Genomic DNA, 20,975 nt, shown 5'->3' with positions numbered 1-20,975 from the left:
CAGAATAAGAGGCGCACACCAAAATGCAGAGTGAGAAATGTTAGCATTTTTTATTGTCACCTATAAATTTGATTTAATGGATAATAGTACAGCTTAGAAGTAGAAACACCCAGCAGGTAGATAAGCTGTCTGATAGCATGACACTATCAGCTAGATGTGGTTATATGACTGCACAGTTGCTAATAGTTAGACATTGCAGCAGATCAGCCAAAAATCCAAATAAATAGGATCAACAAAAGGCGATAGGTGGGAAGGGCCAGAGTACAACAGCAGGCAGCATGAAGTGGAGCCCAGCTTGCAATCCAATTAACAGAAATCCAATTTACGGGAAAGGTGAAATTTCCTTTCCTCTCCTTCTAATTTTGACCTCATTAAATACTAATGCAACAGCACTGTGGAAAGTGATTATGGTGAAGCTGAAACAATGCTATGCTAATGTGAAGGAACAGCAGCTTGGAGAATTCTATGGCCAGGGGCATAATCTGAAAAGCTCCCCACATTCTTGCTGCAATTTTGTGACAAGGATTAGCCATGAAATGAACAAGTGAAAACAGTAGAAATTTCTGTGCCTTCCCTTCAAATAGACCCCCAAAGTCCATCCTGAAGGTGCCACACCATTCCAAGTTCTATTATTCCAAGTTCTATCATTAAAAAGCATTCCAAACCTGATGCTATGGCCTGGAGCTCATATTGTTCCAAGCCAGGGTATTAATTTCGCTTTGTGTTTAGAAGCAAACTAATTGTTCTTTGCCATGACCTTAAAACCCCATTCCTACATTAAGCAGCTGTTCCCCGACACTCACTCATTTTTATGCCAAATGGTAAAAGAAAGAAAGAAAGAAAGAAAGAAAGAAAGAAAGAAAGAAAGAAAGAAAGAAAGAAAGAAAGAAAGAAAGAAAGAAAGAGGGAGGGAGGGAGGGAGGGAGGGAGGGAGGGAGGAAGGAAGGAAGGAAGGAAGGAAGGAAGGAAGGAAGGAAGGAAGGAAGGAAGGAAGGAAGGAAGGAAGAAAGAAAGAAAGAAAGAAAGAAAGAAAGAAAGAAAGAAAGAAAGAAAGAAAGAAAGGCAGAGAAATGTAAGAAATGTAGCATATGAAGTAAAGATATGCATTTGCACTTACACTCAAAATAAAGAGACAGAGCCTGGGTCTGGGGTAATCTGAGTTCTTTAATATAGGAAAAATGCAATGGACCACATGATGTTGAAGAAGTGACCAAGCCAGGAGTTGCTTCAACCCAGCAAGTCACACAGCTCTCCAGCCCCTAATGTTCAGTGTCTTCAGGCTTCAAAGGGATTCCACTTTCTGCTCCCAGGCCCCATAACTCTGACTTGATTAAAATAGAGCTTTTTGGTCCTTGTCAGTGAAGCGCTTATAATTTAGCATCTTACGCTGGCCTGCCATTCTTGCTATCCTTTTTAATTATACACACACATACACACCACCCTATACTATTCGCAGGGATGGAAATCTGTGGCTCTCTGGATATGACCTCCACTCCCCATTGTTCATCATGCTGCCTATGGATGCTGGGAGTTACAGTTCAGCAACAGGACCACCAGTTCACTACAGCTGGAAGCAAACTCCATTGAATTCTATGTACAGGACTGTCTCATATGAGAGAAATAATCAAGGAAATACCATGGGACTGAAGGAATAATAAGTGAGACAATGGAGAAATGTGGTTGACAAAGCAACTAATCATAGCAATTTGAAGAAGAATTGATAAAATGAAGAACATTTCAGTTCGCGCCATGAATGATCAAACCCTGTCCTACAGTTCTCTAAGAAAATAGCCTGTAGCCCCTTTTGGTTGTGAGCAATTCTACAATCCTCTTGGGGCACCTTATTTAGAGAGTCTGCATGGAAACAGAAAGCTTCCTGCTGTAGGAATCCCCACACATCTCATTGCCTCTCCGCCTGTTGCTACAAATACAGTGGCTACACCATATTGCCTCACGCTCTTTTGTGTCAGCCAGCTCTTAATTAGTTCTGTGGCTCTATCGTTGCTGCTGTACCTCCTTTTTTCCTCATCCCTCACCAGCCAGCAAGGAAAGGCCTGCATTAGCTAGGAATGCAGGGTAGCTCCAGCTGTGCATCGGTACTGAACTTTTACCTTGCATGGCTGCAATTTCTAGCTGATCCTTGCAGGTCTTTCTTAGCACAAAGATCAACAGGAGCCCTCCTGGGGTTTAGATACTCAGAATGAACCCCATGGTGCAGCCATAAGGTTGCTCCTGTAGAAATATCTTTAGGAAAATGTTGTGCTGTGTTCTTTCACTCCAAATTAAAAGGTAAGGGTCTCAATGCACTTAATTAAACATGTGATTTATGTCACATTGTTTAGACCTCAACTCATATTGCATATATACTATGCTATTTCCAAGTTGACATGATGAGTCTTATCTTTCCTGTAGTCCATGAGCTCTGCCTTATCATTGATACTCCTCATATATTTTAACCCAGCAATTTCCCTACTTTGTCCCACCATCTATAGATCCCAAATGTGTTAGTGTGATGTTCAGCTTTCAGTTGCTACTGAGCCTGAGTTTAACAGTATTAGAGCGCTGACAATGTCCAGCACATTTTCTCTCTGCTTCAGATTTATCAGCTACCAATTTAACTTCCCAGAATATCTGGCACTCAAGAGAAGGGAAGATGTTTTTGGTTCCTTATGGTGTCCTTCTAATAATCCCTATGAAGTGTGATCATAGCAAATCTTAATAGAGCAAAGCTGCATTTGAGGGCTTTCCCTTGATCTGGAGGGAATAAAATGGACACATGGTGGGCAGTCTGCCCAGAGAAAAAACAAATGCCCGTACACACAGAATGACCTCAAAATGCAGGACGGTCTTGCTGGAAGACAAGGTATTGGTAACTGAAGTGAAAAAGAAGAAATCCCAGGTTTTAAGGGACAACAAAGAAATTGAGTTTTAGTGCCCTGCATTACTGCTGATTTCCAGTTGACAGTGAGCTCTCAGTGAAAGCATTTGCAGCACCCAGTGGGGGAAAACCGTGGTGTGGTACAGCATCTTTGTAAAACCTTGCAACTCAAGCTGTTTTGAAATACTGACTGGATTCAGAAAATGAAGTACTCAAGGCACACTTAGAAAATATGGTGTGCAAGCCTGATATTATTTATAACAGCCTTTCTAGTGCAACATTCCTTACTCTGTTATCAAGAACTGTGAATGTTCTGGAGTTGTCCTTCAGTATTCAGTTCAGTATTCTGTATTCAACACAGTTGTAATGTTTGGTGTGAATAAAGGTTACTATAACAACAAAAGCTGGGCTCTTGAATGTGTAGAATATATCTCAGGGAGTTTGTGCATTATTCACTGTAAATAAAACAGCAACAATACTTGAGCTCAGGTGTTGTAGAATTGTATCAGTGTCTACTGATATGTTTCATAGGAGTTGCAGGCTTTTTAATTCTATGGTTAAGAGTTTATCTCCCAAGGAACAAGGAACGGAAATAACAAAGAAGTATTTGCATCCAAAATGTGTTTTCCAATAATGTCTTTGGTGTTTCTATACACAGTATTATGCTCATATGGGTCACCTTCGTTTACATGACATAGCTTTATACAGTATAGCTTCCAAGGCCCTTAATTTATTTCAAATGGTACAGAAAGGGAATTGAAAATGTGATTGTATTATACCATACTCCAATGGTCTGTCTCTTGTTTCACTGGCTGCCCTGTGCTGTACTGACAGAGAAACAAGCAAAACATTTTTTACTTTCCTACATAACTTAAATAACCCTGATTCCTTTATTAGAAGTACATACATTATTAATCTTGACCAATGCAATGAGAACAGAGCCAAATGTTACTATTTGTAGCTATGCATGCAGCCACCATATTTTGAGAGGACCCTACACATACTGTAAAGATTCCAAAAATGTCCACCCTCTTAAAAAAGCTGGGAAAAACCCTTTTTGGGTGCTGGTGTCATAGAAGCACCCCACAATCTTCCTACTATAAAAAGGTGAAATTGTTTATTTGGACTCTAAGAATCTGGCTGCAAGCAATTCTTTGTTGTGAAGAATGCCTATTGTCCCGAGGCAAAGGGACAGAGCATCTTGACTTGTGTGCATGTTTTGTCTATTTTTCTTCATCTGTGTTGTGTGTGTGTGCATATGTGTGTGCACCTGTGCTGGTGGTTTGTCTATCTTGGGGAATTGTGTTATATGCTGTTGTAGTCAGAGAACTCTTGATAGTATGAATCTAGATTCCCACCAAATTTAGACTATGCAAACTTCATGTCTATAGGTCTTTCCTTGCCAATGTAGTGGGAATCCTGGGGTGGAGAATCTATGCACAGCGCCAGACCATCTCCAATCCTGATCTAGATCAAGGAGTGGGCCTTCCATGTAGGTTTTGCTTCTCTGGCTGAGTGGTTCCCTTTGCATACTCTGTTTGCCTTTTGGCCTTTTGTTGCATTTTCAGGAGAAAATATGTGACTTTACATTTGAGGATCTGACCTTGTCTATGTCTTGGGCTCAGTTTCTTGGGCAACTTTTTGAGCTGAGCTTTTGCTTCCAGTGTGGAGGAAAACATTCTGGATTCAGAAGGGTTGCTTTGTATTTTGGAATCCAAGCACTTGGATTCTCACACTTAAGTACACCATTGGGAAGATTAGTGCTTTCTGCCCAGCCATGTCCATCATGGCACAGCCTGGTTACAAGATCACTTACAGTACTTATAGTACTTTCTCAAAAACAGATTCCCAGCAGTTGGAGATTTTTCTGTTTAAGTATGATTCAGCTAAATCATGCCTATGTTTATATCACCCATCCTGAAATTAAAACTTTAAAAAAGACTTTTAAAAGACACACAGTACTTTATTTAGCATTATCCTATTAACTGCTATAATTGCATGGAATGCACCCAGTTTTTTATGCATAGACAAAAATTGATTTTTGTTACTATCCACATTTATGTTTTTAAGAGAACCTTTACAAATAAAAACAGAGTGTTTACCTTTGGCTAGCTGTTGTGTGCATCTGTGTGTGGGCAGGGGGGGGGTTATTGTGGGATTTTTGGGGGGTGTTTTTTTTTAAGTTTTTAGACTGCATTTATTCTGTCTATTACATTTATAATCTTAAACATATAGGTGTAGAATTTTAGTAAACAACATGCAAACCGTTACTTTAAAAGCTAGAAAGTTTTCAATGAGCAAAACAAGACTTAGCTGGACCAGGATTTCAGCATCAGGGTTAATAAAGGAAATGTTAACAGAGCCAGAGCTATGCTGTGTGCTAATACCAATTAAAATACCTTGTTTGCTTATCACCTATTTAAATGTTCACATCCTTCAACTGGGAGAAAAAACTATTTTGTTAATAACTTTTCTATCTTCTTGGTAGAGCATTAAAAATGGAATTCAGAGAAGAAAAGTTATCACTGAAATGGGAGTCTCCAACCAAAATGTAATCTTTGCTTGATTTTGATTTACCTGCTCAGAAAATGTGATTTTAAATAAATCACAAAGATCAGTTAAAATATTATACAATTTTTAAAATATTTATATGAGTTGCTTTTCCCTATTCCAAAATCAGTTCAGCAGCTTTTTCATATTAGATTTCCTTTTTTATTTTTTCAATAAGTTAATCACAGGCTCTTTTTTTTTTTAAGTTTAGAATCAATTTTTGGAAAAAAGAAACAGCTAAAAAGTTTGGAAAGTTCAGATGTATGCAGATTGCTCTTAACAATCAGCAATTTTCAGATAGATAGGACTTAAGACTGGATACATTTTTCTGTATTAATATTAAGATGAAAAGTGTTTCCTAGGCAATACTTAGCACTTGCCTTTGGCTGGGAATCATCAGAAATGCAATACGGACAATGCATTATTTATGAAAACAATCCTGGGAGAAATGGCACCATCATCTACCCTCATATCTCCCCGTTCTTCCCAGAACAGTTCCAGAGGGTTCCCACTGTTCCTGGGCAGATTTGGGAGGACTGTTTGGAATGCAGAAGAAAGACAGATTTCATTCCATCAGCAGAATGACCTCCAAAATGTAACTGTGCAGGAAGGTGGAAAACATTTCAACCTCAGAATATTCTAATTTTAAAATACCTATTTCAAGTCCTCTGACCTTGAAACAAGGTAGGCTCTGAGAACTTTGTTTCAGAGTGAAAACGAAACACACTCTTTTGATCTAACCACAGAACAAAGCACGGTCATTTTGAGTGTCTTCCTTTCAAGTGTTTCAATTGTTCTGATGGGGTTATTTGACTTGTTGCAACTGAATTGTCTTTTGTTGGTTTGTTTTTTGTTTTCTGTTTACTTTTTACAGCCTAGCTAGTATGGCAGCGGGGACCAGCCATCTTTGGCTATAATCAGTTTAAGATGGATGGGGTTATAAAGGAGGAGATGTCGAAAGGAAAGCAGCTGTTAAGCACATGGCCGGAAAGAAAGACTACTTTGAAGAGACTACTTTGAAGACTACTCATAGATGCTTGCCTGCCAGCCCACCTATAACATTACTGCTATTATCTTGACATGTTTTACTATGTGGGAATTGCAGTTCCCCTGGATAAATATGGGCAAATATGTGAGGTCCATATGTGTTGTACTTTGCAGGGAGGCAGGGTGTGTACATGCATGATTTTGTTCCACACAGAGGTGTTGCTCATGTGGTTGGATGCAATGATGTTTAGATTCGGATTTATTTAGCTTGTTTGTTGAGCTTTGGCATGCCTGTGCATTCGGTAAATTTTATTTTGTAGTATTGTGCTGAGCTTCCAGAATGCATTAAAGACATTAAAATGAAATATTCCATGTTGCTTTGGGCTTTTCTCTTGTTTTCTTGTATTGCTATGGTTTTGTTCTGTTTACGTACTGATCTGTACTGTGTTGTTTGTCATTTTCATTTTGCATTTGCTTGCTGGTAATAGAGGCTGTGTGCCCGCGTGTGTGTGTTCTGAATTGTGTGGGTGCATGGAACAATTTGACTAGAATGTTCTTATTCATTCTAGGAATACAGTACCTGCTTTTGTTAAACGCCAAGTGGCTTCTAACTATAAATTAAGTGTGAAATTCCCTTCGTTCTCTGTCTGTTGGCTGAGCAATTCAGGTAGTTTATATAAGTAAATGAACCTTTCTCTGCTAAGAACTTGTCAACTTGTCAGCCCCACTAGGTAGACTAGACCAGGAAATCAACACCACAGGAATGCTAAAATTACTTTTATTGAGATCAGCTATAATAACAGAATGTTGCAATTCTGATTGTGCTGAACCTCCTCCCTTTTCTTATATTACAGTGATTCAGGGTGGCGTCTGCTTGAGGCATTTCTGAATGTTAGCTCGTTCCTCTGAACTTAAAAAATGTTTTAGTCCCTTTTGCCTAGGCAATGGTTCTTGCATATTTCTGTCAAGGTCGTCTTCCTTACTTGCTATAGAACTACAGGGAAAGAATGTTGTGATTCAATATGCTTCAGTTCTATGGGGGATTTTTTAAAGTTCTCCAAAAAAAGTTTTAAAATGATCTCTTTGACCATTTTCTTTGCAAGCTGGCCAGTTGATAGTACTTAGTATGAACTGCTGCTCTCCCTTTAAGGAACGAAGGTAGTGAGACAAGAGACAGCAATTCCCAAGATGGAGAAAACCATTATATCAGCACAGATCACATCCCTTCCAGGGCCATCAAAGAACACTCTTCATATCTCAGTGGGTACATCATATCTGTATATATGGCTTCATTCTTGTCTGCAATTGATTCATGATTAAGGGCTTTACTCTAAGTAAGTCAATTCCTGAATAAGGAATTAAGTGGAGAGCTGTCACACCTCCGAGGTAGACCAGGCCAGGAGACAGACACCACAAGAAATGCTAGAATTCTATTTTATTGATATAGGCTATAATAATAGAATCTTGAAATCCTAACAGTGTTTCCCATTCAATCCCAGTTATTCCATACACAGTCAAGCCAGGGCAATCTTGAGTTTATTTCTTACACTTTCCTGTTTTCCTGGGCTAAGCTCATCTTTTCCTAACAGTATCCACATATATTCTTTAGGCCATTTACATACTCCTGCTTACCAGCCAAGATTTACAGCCAAGCCTGACATTACCTGCTTTTGTGTCTCTGTAATGAAAAATTTAGAAACAAGGGGATCATACCTAGTTCCTATTGCACTGTATGGTTTGAATAGTGAAAACATTTATTTTTATTTTATTTCATTTATTCAATTTAGGCAGTGCAAACTCCAGATTGACTCTGGGCAGCTCACAGTATAAAAAACAAGATAAAAAATACATTCTAAATAGAAAATAGGAAACAAGATGACAAATCTGGCCAAAAACACATAAGCATGTCATGCATCCAGTAAGGGGCTCTAGACACCCTAGTCCGGAGCCTGGAAGAACAGCCAGGTCTTGGACATTTTTAATATTCAAATGTTTTTTAGTTTTGTTCCATCAGGATGCAGCCAACTGATTACATACCAGTGGGACAACTTAGAGTTTTTTCTGAAATCTAACCACAACATTTTTTTTTTTCCATTTGAGATACACCTTTATAAACCTTTGTGTGCTGAGTGACAGCTGTCCTAGATTAGACAAATAGTTTAACTAATCACACTGTCTGCTCTTACAGTGGCCAAAGGAAGCCATAACAGGTCATGAATGCAATATTACCCCCCCCCCCCATTTTTTTTTCAGCAACTGACATTCAGGGGCATTCCACCTTTGATATTGGCATATAGCCATCATTTTAGCAGCCAGTGATAGACTTAGATGAATTTACATCAAAATTTATGTCAAAATATATGGCCAACTATGGAACAGATCCCATAGTTCAACTACATGCTGTTGGAAAATGTCCTTCATTTTCTATGTTCTGAACCTATCACAACTGAACTTTATTGGATGATCCCAGGTTCCTGACACTAAAATCTTCTTCCTACCATTTCCCCCTGCCTGTGCATAATTTTGTATCCTAAGCTAAAGACCCTCAACATTCAAACATTGAATTGGGGGGGGGGGTCTAGATGGTAAGTACCCATCCATTTGCTCATTCCACAGGTTTGCCTCTTGTAGTAGGTCACAAAACTATAAGCAAGCTTCCTTGCGTTAGTAAGGAAAATGTTACATTTCATTTCTGTAAGAGACAAATCAACATTTTAACCTGTATGTGGGATAATTACCAACCAAAATATCTTTGAGTTAAGTGTAAGTATCTTGGCAGTTGTTCATTGGTAAGCTTTGGAAAGAAATTGAGATGTAGTTATGCGTGCCACAGTTGTACTTTTCAGGTATTAAGCCTGAATATGTGAGATCACAAATTCTATCAGAGATTGAAATAACACATTTACATTGCCCCAGCATCTTTGTAAGCTTCCACCCCCTCCTCCAGTCCTTATTATCACACAATCATCACAAACATTTTCAACACCTCCTGCCAATTCTTTTACTTCATACCAAAAGAAAAAGGCTGTGTCACCCAAGGAAGTCTGCCATTGTACTATTAGGTCTGCCAGTTAAGCTCACTTAAATTTCAGAACTTTAGTTTGTTAAAAGTTTAGCTTGACAGGTGTTTAGATGTATAAATCATGCTCATAAATTATGTCCCCCACAGCTTTAGTGCCTGACAACAAACAGAGAAGAAGGATGTCACCATTTATCTAGAAGAGTGATGAAAAATGGCATAACTGAAGACCTTGCCTGTCCTTGGAGGGTACTGAGAGTGAAAAGAAAGTGAAAGATAACTGCCCTGTAGGAAAGAAATGGAAAGAAGGAAGACAATCTGCCCTTTCTGACCAGAGACTTAGTGTAGTACAAACAAGTCGAGGATCCCGGTCAAGTTGTTTGTCCATGATCACAACTTGCAAACGATTCAATCATTAAAAGAGCATTTGCCCTTGTTGCTAATTTAGACCCATTAAGAGGCATTAGACACTCCAAGAACATCACTACTTGCTATCCCTGCTGTTTAAAGCCATTTAGGGTTACGGGTAAGGAGAGGAAAATGCAGAATCCTAATAACTTCAGCAACATCTTTCAGCCTTTTCTTGTTTTGCTTCCTTTCATTTCACATTATTCAGGGTTTGTGTTTGATGTGCAGTTTCAGAAAATACAGCAGAGCCATTTTTTCCTTAGGCCAAACCTAGAGTAGCTAGCTCTCCTCCCTTACCCACTCCTTTGTTGTTGTAGTGGTTGTTCTTTTTAGAAAGCTCCCCATGAACAGGAACAAACCCAGAAGATAATTATTCTACTTTTGAGCCATGCCACTTTTTAAGCCAATGCTAAGTAAGGAAAAACTTGATTTGATCAGTTGGAAATAAAATTTATTTTAATAGGCACACTTTTCCCTTGTTATTAGAGACTCCTAAAGGTGGAATAAAAAATTGCACTTGTATTAAGATTCTCTCAACTTTACTCGGGGAGGGGGGAGAGGAAAAACAACCCTGATTCTATCATTAGAAAACATATTTAAGCTGAATTAATTGCTTCAACATATAGGAGAGGACATATTTTATCAGTTGTTTTACATAGTAACAAAACATCCCCAGCAGGAGCAGGTATGTAACTTAGAAAGCACTGCCTCTTTTTATTCTTCATGAATTGCCCCAAGGCTTTTAATTAAACAACAGTACTTAATTTGTTTATAACTGTCAGGTTAAGCCCAAGAAATTCCACGAGACAGTACTGGAACAGCTCAGTTACTTTATTAGCTCTCACCTGCTAGACAGAATCTCGCCAGACTAATTCTAAACTCCCAAAGTCTGCAACTAAACACTACGAATTCCTTAGGGTGGTGCCAGTCTCATCCTCTTCACTTTCCCATGCTCAAGCTGTGGGCTGAGGAGATGCTTCTATCCTTGAACCTTCTCATCCCAATCCATCACATCAACATCTAAAATAGATATTGCCATGAGTTCTTATATCAGCCCCTGTACTATTGTCAAAGCACGTTACACAACCATAGATAGGCAAAGAAACTTCCCATGATTTGGCAGAATCATTGGGGCATCAAATTGGTCCTCCACATAAATGCCCACTGAAAATCCCCATGGTTTTCAACTTAGGTTATTTCTTGAGTGTGACTGACAGTTGCAAAATGTCCCTTTTCTGCATTTGTGGCATTCAGTCTTCGCACACTGTGCATTTGTTTTCCCACAGCAAACACGCCTTCCACTGTAGGAAGGAGATTGCTTTGATCACAGGTCATGAAGGCTTGGACCTCAATTTCTATTCCTTCCCCATTCAATAATTCTGTAGTGGGAGAACATCCACTTTCATTCAAACCACCCAGCAATGGCCAGTGTTGGAGATGGCTTTACCATGCAAAGCCTCCGAGCTGCAGGACTTCAGGCTTCAGCTGGGAGCTCTACTTATGCTTAGGAATCTTCAAAGCTGCAAAAATGTTTCGACTTCTCTTGCCGTGTTTGTTCTGTATAAGCTGACCTGAGGCTTACCATTAAACCCCAATTGTTAAGTTTATTTACAGTAACTAACTGTTGACAGTCCTTAGTCTGCTCTCCTAATAGGAATTTCAGTGACTCTTGTTTCTGTTCTCCCTTGATTCTTCCTTGTCATGTTGTCATGCTGTCGCCTCTACCTAATCATTGATGTTCCTGTACACAAGTTCCCAGCAAGGTATAAGTTCCCTCACAGATGTGGACTCCAAGTTCTAGAGAGCTCTGACTGCTCTTCCTTTGGACATTTGCCTTTCCCCTGTGGCTACTCTGCTCAGTATGCCTTGGCAAAGATTTGTTCTTCACAGGAGAGACTTTTGAACTTCACTGCCACTTACACTGTCTTACCAGTGCAGCTGCCAACATAGTATTTCTTCCAAACTCTCTTTATTTCTAGCTAAATGAGCTGTGTTGGATAACAGTCAGACTTCTATAAGCAGCATGCTGCCCTTTAAGCAGGTCAAAGCATAAGCCAGCACAAAAAGATTCATATGAGCAAATCTAGCTATTTAGGTATCACCATCTTATTTTCCAGGACGGGCAATCTTATTTTGCTGATGAGGGTCACTTTCTTTTGAGAAAAGTCTATAACACACTGTATATCCATAGTTGGGGGAGTTTAAGGAAGTTCTGGGCAGATTTGGAACCAAAAGTGCTGAAACCACCCATTTTTTCTTTTACTAACAGAAAATTCATCCAAAGCTTGATGCCTGTATAACCAAAACAATGTAATCTGCATGAGCAGAAGTTACGGGAAGTTTTGTGGAATCCAAGATTTATCGAGGTACAAAAGAACTTTGGGGGGAAAACACCAAGGGGGTGAAGCCGAAAAGCCCAATGACAACGGAACAGTGCCAGAATGAACTGAGTTGATGTCTTTATTAATTAAGGGATTGGCACAGTCTGACTATAGAACTAAGGACTGGCCTGCCTTCTATGATAACCAGACCCAGGAGCTGAATTTTTTTTTATTGCTTAGGCATCGTTTGCATTATTTGGTTGCTCTCAAATGCTCTCCGAGTGTAAAATCATTCAAATGAAAATGAAAGACAGTCTGCTGTTGCTCATTCATTAATTTTCGCAGCAGTTGGTGCCCTGCTGGCATTTGAAATTAGCGTTGAGGAAAAGTTCAGGAGATTTAGCTTAGTTTGAAATCATGTTTACTGCCATGATTTTCGAGAAATGTTTCAGATAGATTAAATTGCATTAGGAAAGCTAATTGCAGAGCAAAAGAGGGGAATATTAAATGCTAAGCAGCAGAACTCGTTTCAAAGCTATAGCATTTTACCAGCTGGATAAACCCACAGACAGCATGAGAGATTATTCTAGGGCTAATAAAGTGCCATAAAAGTACCTGGATATCACTGCACAATGCTTTAATCCCATCAGCCAAAGCCCACTCAAGTGTTAAATGACAAATGGAAACACAGGTATTTGGGGCTAGCGTTCATGCTCCAAACTAGCCTTACTTTCTGCCGAGAACGATCACATCTAAATAAATACACACCTATTTAGGATTTTCCCAGTTTTATAGTTGCGGACCAGAGATTCACTTCCTTCAAATCATGGAGATTTGTGTTTCAGTCAAGAGTTCTTGCTTATGATCCATTTTTAAGTTGTGTTGTGATCATTTGGAGCTTGTCCAACTCATTTAATCTGACATGTTCATTTGTGAACTGGCTATGGAAGGGCACAGAACAAAGTCTACAATAATTGGCAGGAATTTGCCTTGCTCTCAAAGTTCACCTTAGGTTACAAAACCCTCTTTTCTAAAAGAGACCTGCCTCACACACAATGACTGGACCTTTTACCCCCTTTGTAATTTGGCAGGGAAAGACAAAGTCTGAGGATCAAATCAAACCCATGACATCTTTTTTCAGCCTGAAATGAAAGAACAGATGGATTGGGGGCATCTTTTCTTTTAAATGAAAAGACAAGGTTTAAATATAATAAAGAAAGAAAAAAACCTGCAAGTTGTCAAGGTTGCCTATTGTTTTTCCTCTATAAAATGCAGCAAGGAGTATGTGATCTCTAGCAGAAAAACAGCACAGAGAAAGATGATTCTTTTTTCCCCAAGCCTGAATAAAATGTCTGCCTCAGTAATCCTTCCCCCCAGATGTAGCTCAGGATCCAGCCTCTTATATCTGGTGGACAGAAACAGAATCTTCAGTTCTGGCTGAGAATTGTGCTTTCATAACTCCAGTTTATTAAAAAAAAATGTTGAGTGAAATTACGAGGCTGAACTGGAATGCATGGTCAGATGTCATTTTAATAAAAAGAAATTTCCTCAGTTCCATGGAAAATTGTTTTTATTGCTGCTGCTCCTCGGAAGAAGAGTTTGCTAGAGACACACTAAAACTGCGCTATTAAAAAAAGGTGTAATTTATGTGCACAGCTGAAGCATTCTGCTAATGTCATCATTAAATGGGTTCAGAGAGAGAGAGAAGGGAAGATTCATATGCAGTAAGGTATTGTAACGAACCTCCCTTCACGTCTGATCAAATGAGATAATAATTGGAGACTTGTAAAAGCCAGATATTCCTGTCTTCTGTGTTTTCCATTGGCAGGGAATAGGTATGACACTGGAGCAAATCTATTGCCCAAATGTATGGCTTTCATTTTCCTGATCCTGAAGGGACAGTCCCTGGAGAACCAAAGTTCACCTATCTCCTACTTCTTGTTTTCCTGCTGTAGCAAATGCATTGAGTAGAGTGGGCAAAGGAACTCAAATGCAGTAATTCTGGCCCATCAACAGCAATCATTTGAAGGGGATGGCCAAGCCATCATGATGAGCAGAAACCCAACGCAAAATTATTCTATTTATTTATTTGTTTGTTTGTTTGTCAATCATATTTATATAGCCGCCCATCTCACACAGGGTGACTCTGGGCGGCTATATAATTATGTTATGTTGTTTCTTTGAATCAGGGATTATAAGTGTGAACTTGGAAGGTGTGTAAAAAGGCTGTCCTTGGCATTGGTTGGCTAGCAGCTCTTGATCCTCTCACATCAAGGATCCAGCTTTAGGCCCTGCAGAGAAGCTCCAACAACTAGGGTGAAAAAAAAGCCATTTATCAAGGAGCCTGCTGTCAGAAAACGACAGACACGGGTTCGGTTATCCAGTAGACAGAAGTTTTTATTGGGCACGTTTGCAAAGGTGGGTCCCTCCCGCAGCAATGGAGGAACCCCGAAGCAAGGTCTGACAGGTTTTTATACCCCCTATCTGTCCTCCCCCTCCTACGAGGGCTTGGCTCACAATCTCACCTTTTTTACCGCCCCGGAGCGCCGCTAATTAACCGCAAAACCGCAGACATTCCACTTTCCGAATCCAATCAGCGCAATACACATTCCAATCCCCACTTGACCCGACAGCCGCCCCCTGCCGTTTCTCTTCACTCTGGTGCGAACGTGCCTCTTGCCTGCAGTCTTTCCTCCCTCCTGCCATCCCTCTCCACTCTGGTGCGAGTGTGCCTTCTGCCCATCCTCCCTCCTGCCGTCCCCCAAGGCTGCCCCATGGTGCACAGCGCTCTCCCCTAGCAAACATGGTTCGTTTGAGGCCCTCACTTCTCCCTGCCTTCTCACAATCCCCCCTTTTTCTTTTCACGCCTCTGTTGGGCCTCAAACCTGGCTAACAGGATTGCTCCCTCGTCCCGGACCCGGGGCTTCACACACTGGGACAGGTAATTCCCACAAGCAGGGAGGCATTGCATTAAGCAACATACTAGGACCAGTAAGGCAATGAAGCCAATGGCTAGTACAGAAAGTTGTTTTAACCAAGCAAAGTTAGGTAACCAACTAGTGAGCCACGACCAATTCCATCCCTCTGGATCCTCGGATATGCGAGAGGCTAAGGTCTTCAACTTGGCTAGTTTTGCTTCAATATAATTCTCATTGTTGGTTAGGTTAAAGCAACAAAGACCTTGAAAAGATTCACAGCCTTGTCCTGCCCTTAATAGGAGATAGTCTATAGCTATCCGATTTTGAATGACCGCCCTCCTGATCTCAGTGACTTCTTCAGTGAGGGCTGCAATGAGAGAGGAGGTAAGGTTGACACTTTTAGCCAGGAGGCAGGCCACCTTCCTTAGGTCCAGATAAGTTCTTCCGCTTAGTGCAGGAACCCCTACTAAGGAGAGGGCCAGAGCCATGGCTTCTGTTTTGGACAAGAGTGTCACATCACTCTCACAATCAGATGGCAGCTCCCTTTTCTTTTTTTCTTTTGATGGGTGCGCTTGCATTGGAGGCAGGGCATATAGAGAGGTCAGGCGCCCTATGGCACAAGGGCCCCCTGAACTATAGGCTGGAACATAGGTGTAAGCTTCATGTCCACATAACAAAAAGAAACCTTTAGGTAGGTATAGAGGGGTTGAGGCGTAAGGGATATTATAGACCCCTCCACAAGTGAAAGCAGGACCTTTTGAGGGCAATGGGGGGTACGGTTCTGGGTATTGTTGAAATATACACATTGAGTTGCATTGGTTATCCCCAAGAGATTTAGAGCCATTTGCCTTTGATTAGTCCAGGGTCTTGGTATGGGAGAAGACCCAAAATGATAGAACATCCCCCCCCCACGGGGATCATCCCCAGTGATCAAAGCTGTCTGTGCCAATTCTACGCCTTTATGTTGGTCATCTCCTCCCCTGCCTTAGTTCAGTTCCTTTTAAGTTTTACTTTGAGTCCGTCTCCTGGTTGGGCAGTCCATGGTCGGGGGTCGGGAGCTCGCTTAACCCGATGGTAGTGGGTCCAACCCCCTGTCAGGTCCGAACCGCTGATTCAGTTGTCAGGAGAACTTGGTATGGTCCCTCCCAAGACGGCTTCAGCTTCTCATCCTTCCACGTCTTTATCAGGACCCAATCCTCTGGCTTGTGGGGGTGTTGGTCTTTCAGCAAGGGGGCCGTTGAGCGAGGAGTCCCTGTTTTCTTAGAGACAAGAGAGATTGTGACAGTACCAAGAGATACTTTCTCAGGAAGGCATCCTTTAGCTCGGGGATAGGCTCTCCCATTGGAGCCAGGAAAGGTCTTCCCATCATCAGCTCGAATGGGGAGACCCCCACATCCTTGCGAGGGGCTGTCCGCATTCGAAGCAGGGCAACCGGAAGTGTCTTTGTCCAAGGTAGCCCTGTTTCCAATCCCAGTTTGGTGAGATGTTGCTTCAACACCCCGTTGGCCCTTCCCACTTTCCCACTGGAGTCAGGATGCCAAGGGGTGTGGAGTTCCCATCGAACCCCCAGGCTCCAGTACCACAGCTTTACAGTGTCTACCAAAGCCTGCACCCCCCAGTGAGACCCTTCGTGCAGTTTCTCCACCATCCCCCTCATGTCAGCACGGCTCACTACTGGGGTCCCCTCAATTGTAACCCAATGACCTGCTTCCTCCCTGCAACCTTCCCTTTCCAGCAGCTGTGAGTAAACCCCGTTCCAGCCAAATTTTCCCGAAAGTGTGCACTACTCCCCAGGCGTATCGCGAGTCTGTGTAGACGGTGAGGGACACTCCCTTTCCCAACTCTAGTGCCCGTTTCAAAGCGTGCACTTCACACAGCTGAGCCGACCAGTCCGCTGGTAGTGCCCCCTTCTCTATTGTCTCTCCCTCCGCCGTCACTATCGCATATCCTGACTTCCTTTGTCCCTGCTCTACTCGGCTAGACCCATCCACAAACCAGACCTCACCCTCCTCCAGCGGGACCTCCTGCAGGTCCTCCCGGGTCTTTGTTTGCAGCTGCAACAGGGTGGAGCACTCGTGCTCCGCCGGCTCCCATTCTTTCCGCTCCCCCGCAAGAAACTCCGCTGGGTTCAAATTCCTGTCTGTTCCTACCACCACATCAGGACTTATCCAGAGAACTGTCTCATATTTCAACATCCTTCCTTCTGTCATCCAAGCAGCCGCCTGCTGACTAAGCACACTTAAGATCTGATGGGTTGAATGGACAATCACGGGGCTCCCAAAAGTGAGTTTGTTCCCTTCTGTCACTAGCACAGCAGCGGCAGCCACTGCCTGCACACAAGTCGGCCATCCCCTCACCACTGGTTCTAGGGCTTTGCTCAGGAAGGCCACTGGTTGATATTTCCCAGCCCGTCTCTGAGTCAGCACTCCAATGGCAGTTCCCACATGGGCTGTAACGTATAGGTGAAAGGGGGGGCCAAGTTCGGTAGAGCCAGAGCCGGGGCCGTCACCAGGCTCCTTCGTAATTCTCCCCACTTCTCTGTGTCCCCGTCTGTCCATTCTACCCTGTCAGATGATCCTTTCAACTTCTCATACAGAAACTGAGCCTTGCTCATGTACTCATCTATCCATAGCCGGCAATATCCTACTAGACCCAGAAACCGCCGCACCTCCGTTTTAGTATGAGGGGGCTTCAACTGCATTATCCCCTGTATCCGAGAAGGATCAATCAACTTCTCGCCCTTCCGGAGTACATGTCCTAAATACTTGACCTCCCTTTCCACAAATTGGACCTTCCCTTTTGACACCTTCAATCCTTCCTCAGCCAACCAGTTCAATAAAGCCACTGAGTCTTCTCTCACCTTTACTTCCTTCTCTCCAGACACCAACAAATCATCCACATACTGCAGCACCCGAGAACCCCCAGGGGCCCGGAACCCCTGGAGTTTCTCTTCCAATGCCTGTCCAAACAAGAGGGGGCTCTCGGTGTACCCCTGGGGCAGCACCGTCCATCTCAGTTGTTGCTTCAGCCCGCGCCTCCCATCCCGGGACAGCAGGTATTGGGCTTGCCGCAAACCCGTCACCCCTGGTTTCAAGGGGATGCTAATTGGGGCGATGCGAAACCGACCCGCCCCCCCCTCCCCTGCCCATACCTCAGGGTTCACAACCTCCACGTCCGCCTCTCGCAACAAACACATCCTTTCTGCCTGTTCCACATTCCACAGCTCCACTACTAGACTACCCATTAGATCCCTTCCCAGCAAGTTCACTCTCGCCTGTGGGATCAGTAACACATCTGCAGTTACCTCCTTCCCATTCCACTCCAGTCTCACTCCCTCCAGTACGTCTGCCTTGACCGGAGAGCCTCCCACCCCCATCACCGATACCGACGTGCCCCGGGATTTCGCAATCCCTGGGATCGGTTGGCACAGCGATGTTCGAGAGGCTCCGGTGTCCACGAGGAACTGCTGTTCCTCGCCAGTGGGACCCACCGTGATGTTTACCAAGGGTTCCCCATGGGTCCCGGTTGGGGAACCATGACCCCCCTAGTCGTACAGGGGGAAACTCCTCTCATGTTCTCCCGATGTTCAGCATTATTGGGATCCCAATTTGGGTCTGCCAGAGGGAATTTAGTATCTGCGGCCGGGGCATTTGGGACATTTGCATTCCTTTGCTCCCAAGCCCCGAGCGCAGCTCGCCAAATCTGGCCCCTCTCTTCTGGCGTATAGAGGTGGGCTAAAATGTAATTCAGTTCCCCCAGGAGTATTCCACCGGGCCGAGAAAAAGTTCCAATTGTTCGGCGGCGGTATGGGCGTTCTCTTGCATACGAGGGAGGGTCTTTTTTTTTTTAATTCCCTCAACTCATTGGGTTTGATGGGAACCGTTACGTAACTGGTGACGGTCACCCCCTGTGCGTTCGTTCCGTTCGGGACTTCCCGGACGGGGAAGGCACTGGCCGACCTTAGAATAAAGGGCAAGTTCTGAATGTCTTGGTTCAGCTGGTCCAGCTCTTTCCGCAGCCCGGGATAGGGTGGGGGCGCCAGAGGGGGAGCGGTAGGAAGAGGAGGAGGAGGAGGAGGTGGCGGCCCCCATTGAGGTCCAGTCAGCCAGAGGTCCTCCTCATCCTCCTGTTCTTTTTGGACAAAAATTTTGGCTAACTTGGGTCGAGGCCCCTCCCAATGAACATGGAACCAGACTTCCACATAGGGTTCCTGTGTTAACATTTTATGCTCCACAATGTAGTTTTTTTTTTTTAGTTGGGTCACCCAGTAATTACTGGGGATTCCAAGAGTATCCCAATGGTAGGGGAATTCGGGGTCCACTAGTGGATATTTTGGCCATTCTTTAGTGCACAAAGTTATCATGGTCGGTTTTTCCAGACCCCTGGTGAATGGACACAACCAGGGTGTCTCCCATTGTTGCAACAATTGTCCTAATGGAGAATCCGTGGGGATTCCCCCTACTGCGTTTTTCCCACTGGCCCCTGGCCTTACACTCTTACTCTGCGCCTTACCCATCCTTCCTGACTACGTTTCCTACCTTACAGAAGGTCCCGGACTCTTCTGTCCCCTTGCGGCGTCCAACGCCTCGTAACCACGCTAATCTCCCCGAGATTATGGGTAGGCTGTACTCACCAGACCTCCCGGAGGTCCCCTCGTCGGCCGACTTCCTCTTTACTTCTGTCTGACTGGCGATTGGAGTCCCGTCCTGGACCCGACTCCGGGGAAAACGGGAGACACCTCAACGGGGTGTTACGGCCGATTACTCACCAGTTCCCCACAGTCCGGTCCACGTCGAGGACTCCTGCCTGGCTCGCCAATTTTGTCAGAAAACGACAGACACGGGTTCGGTTATCCAGTAGACAGAAGTTTTTATTGGGCACGTTTGCAAAGGTGGGTCCCTCCCGCAGCAATGGAGGAACCCCGAAGCAAGGTCTGACAGGTTTTTATACCCCTATCTGTCCTCCCCCTCCTACGAGGGCTTGGCTCACAATCTCACCTTTTTTACCGCCCCGGAGCGCCGCTAATTAACCGCAAAACCGCAGACATTCCACTTTCCGAATCCAATCAGCGCAATACACATTCCAATCCCCACTTGACCCGACAGCCGCCCCCTGCCGTTTCTCTTCACTCTGGTGCGAACGTGCCTCTTGCCTGCAGTCTTTCCTCCCTCCTGCCGTCCCTCTCCACTCTGGTGCGAGTGTGCCTTCTGCCCATCCTCCCTCCTGCCGTCCCCCCAAGGCTGCCCCATGGTGCACAGCGCTCTCCCCTAGCAAACATGGTTCGTTTGAGGCCCTCACTTCTCCCTGCCTTCTCACACTGCCTATCTCGCTTAGCTTGTTCCTAGGGCTATAAGGGTGCTTTCTTGCAGAAAAACCATTCCACCATTAAGTAAACAAATAATACAGGCAAACGAACATACAAATAAATGATGTCATACTGTCATCTGGGGTGAGACATGACATAGAACACAATTAGAGCTTTCCACCAGCTCCTGAATGTTATCATAGCTACAGATGTTACCTACGGCAGGGCAAGAGATTCTTTAAGACCTACACACACACGCACACACATATCCTGTAAAACTTCTGGCCTAAGCATACTTACATACCTCTTGATAACAGCTACCTCTGTATTGGCAAGATTAACAAAACAGTGAAAGCATCACATCACACAATGCAATCCAGAAGGACTGCAGAGAGTTAAAGCAAACTTGGTGGATAAAAGTAATAAAAATAATAATTCACCACACAAATAATTTATAGCCAACCACACAGAAGGGGGAAAACATTCCAAAAGAAAGCCTTTGCATTATCCATGTGTTCAAAGATTTACTGGACACAATGTTAGGAAAGAAAATATGCCTGGGATTATTATTTTTCAACAATATAATAAT

The sequence above is a fragment of the Python bivittatus genome, unplaced genomic scaffold (genome assembly GCF_059951505.1).
Source record: "Python bivittatus isolate LINGU-HERP-01145 unplaced genomic scaffold, Pbiv_v1 ctg000480_np1212, whole genome shotgun sequence".
Lineage (NCBI taxonomy): Eukaryota > Metazoa > Chordata > Lepidosauria > Squamata > Pythonidae > Python > Python bivittatus.
This window is presented reverse-complemented; position numbering follows the sequence as displayed.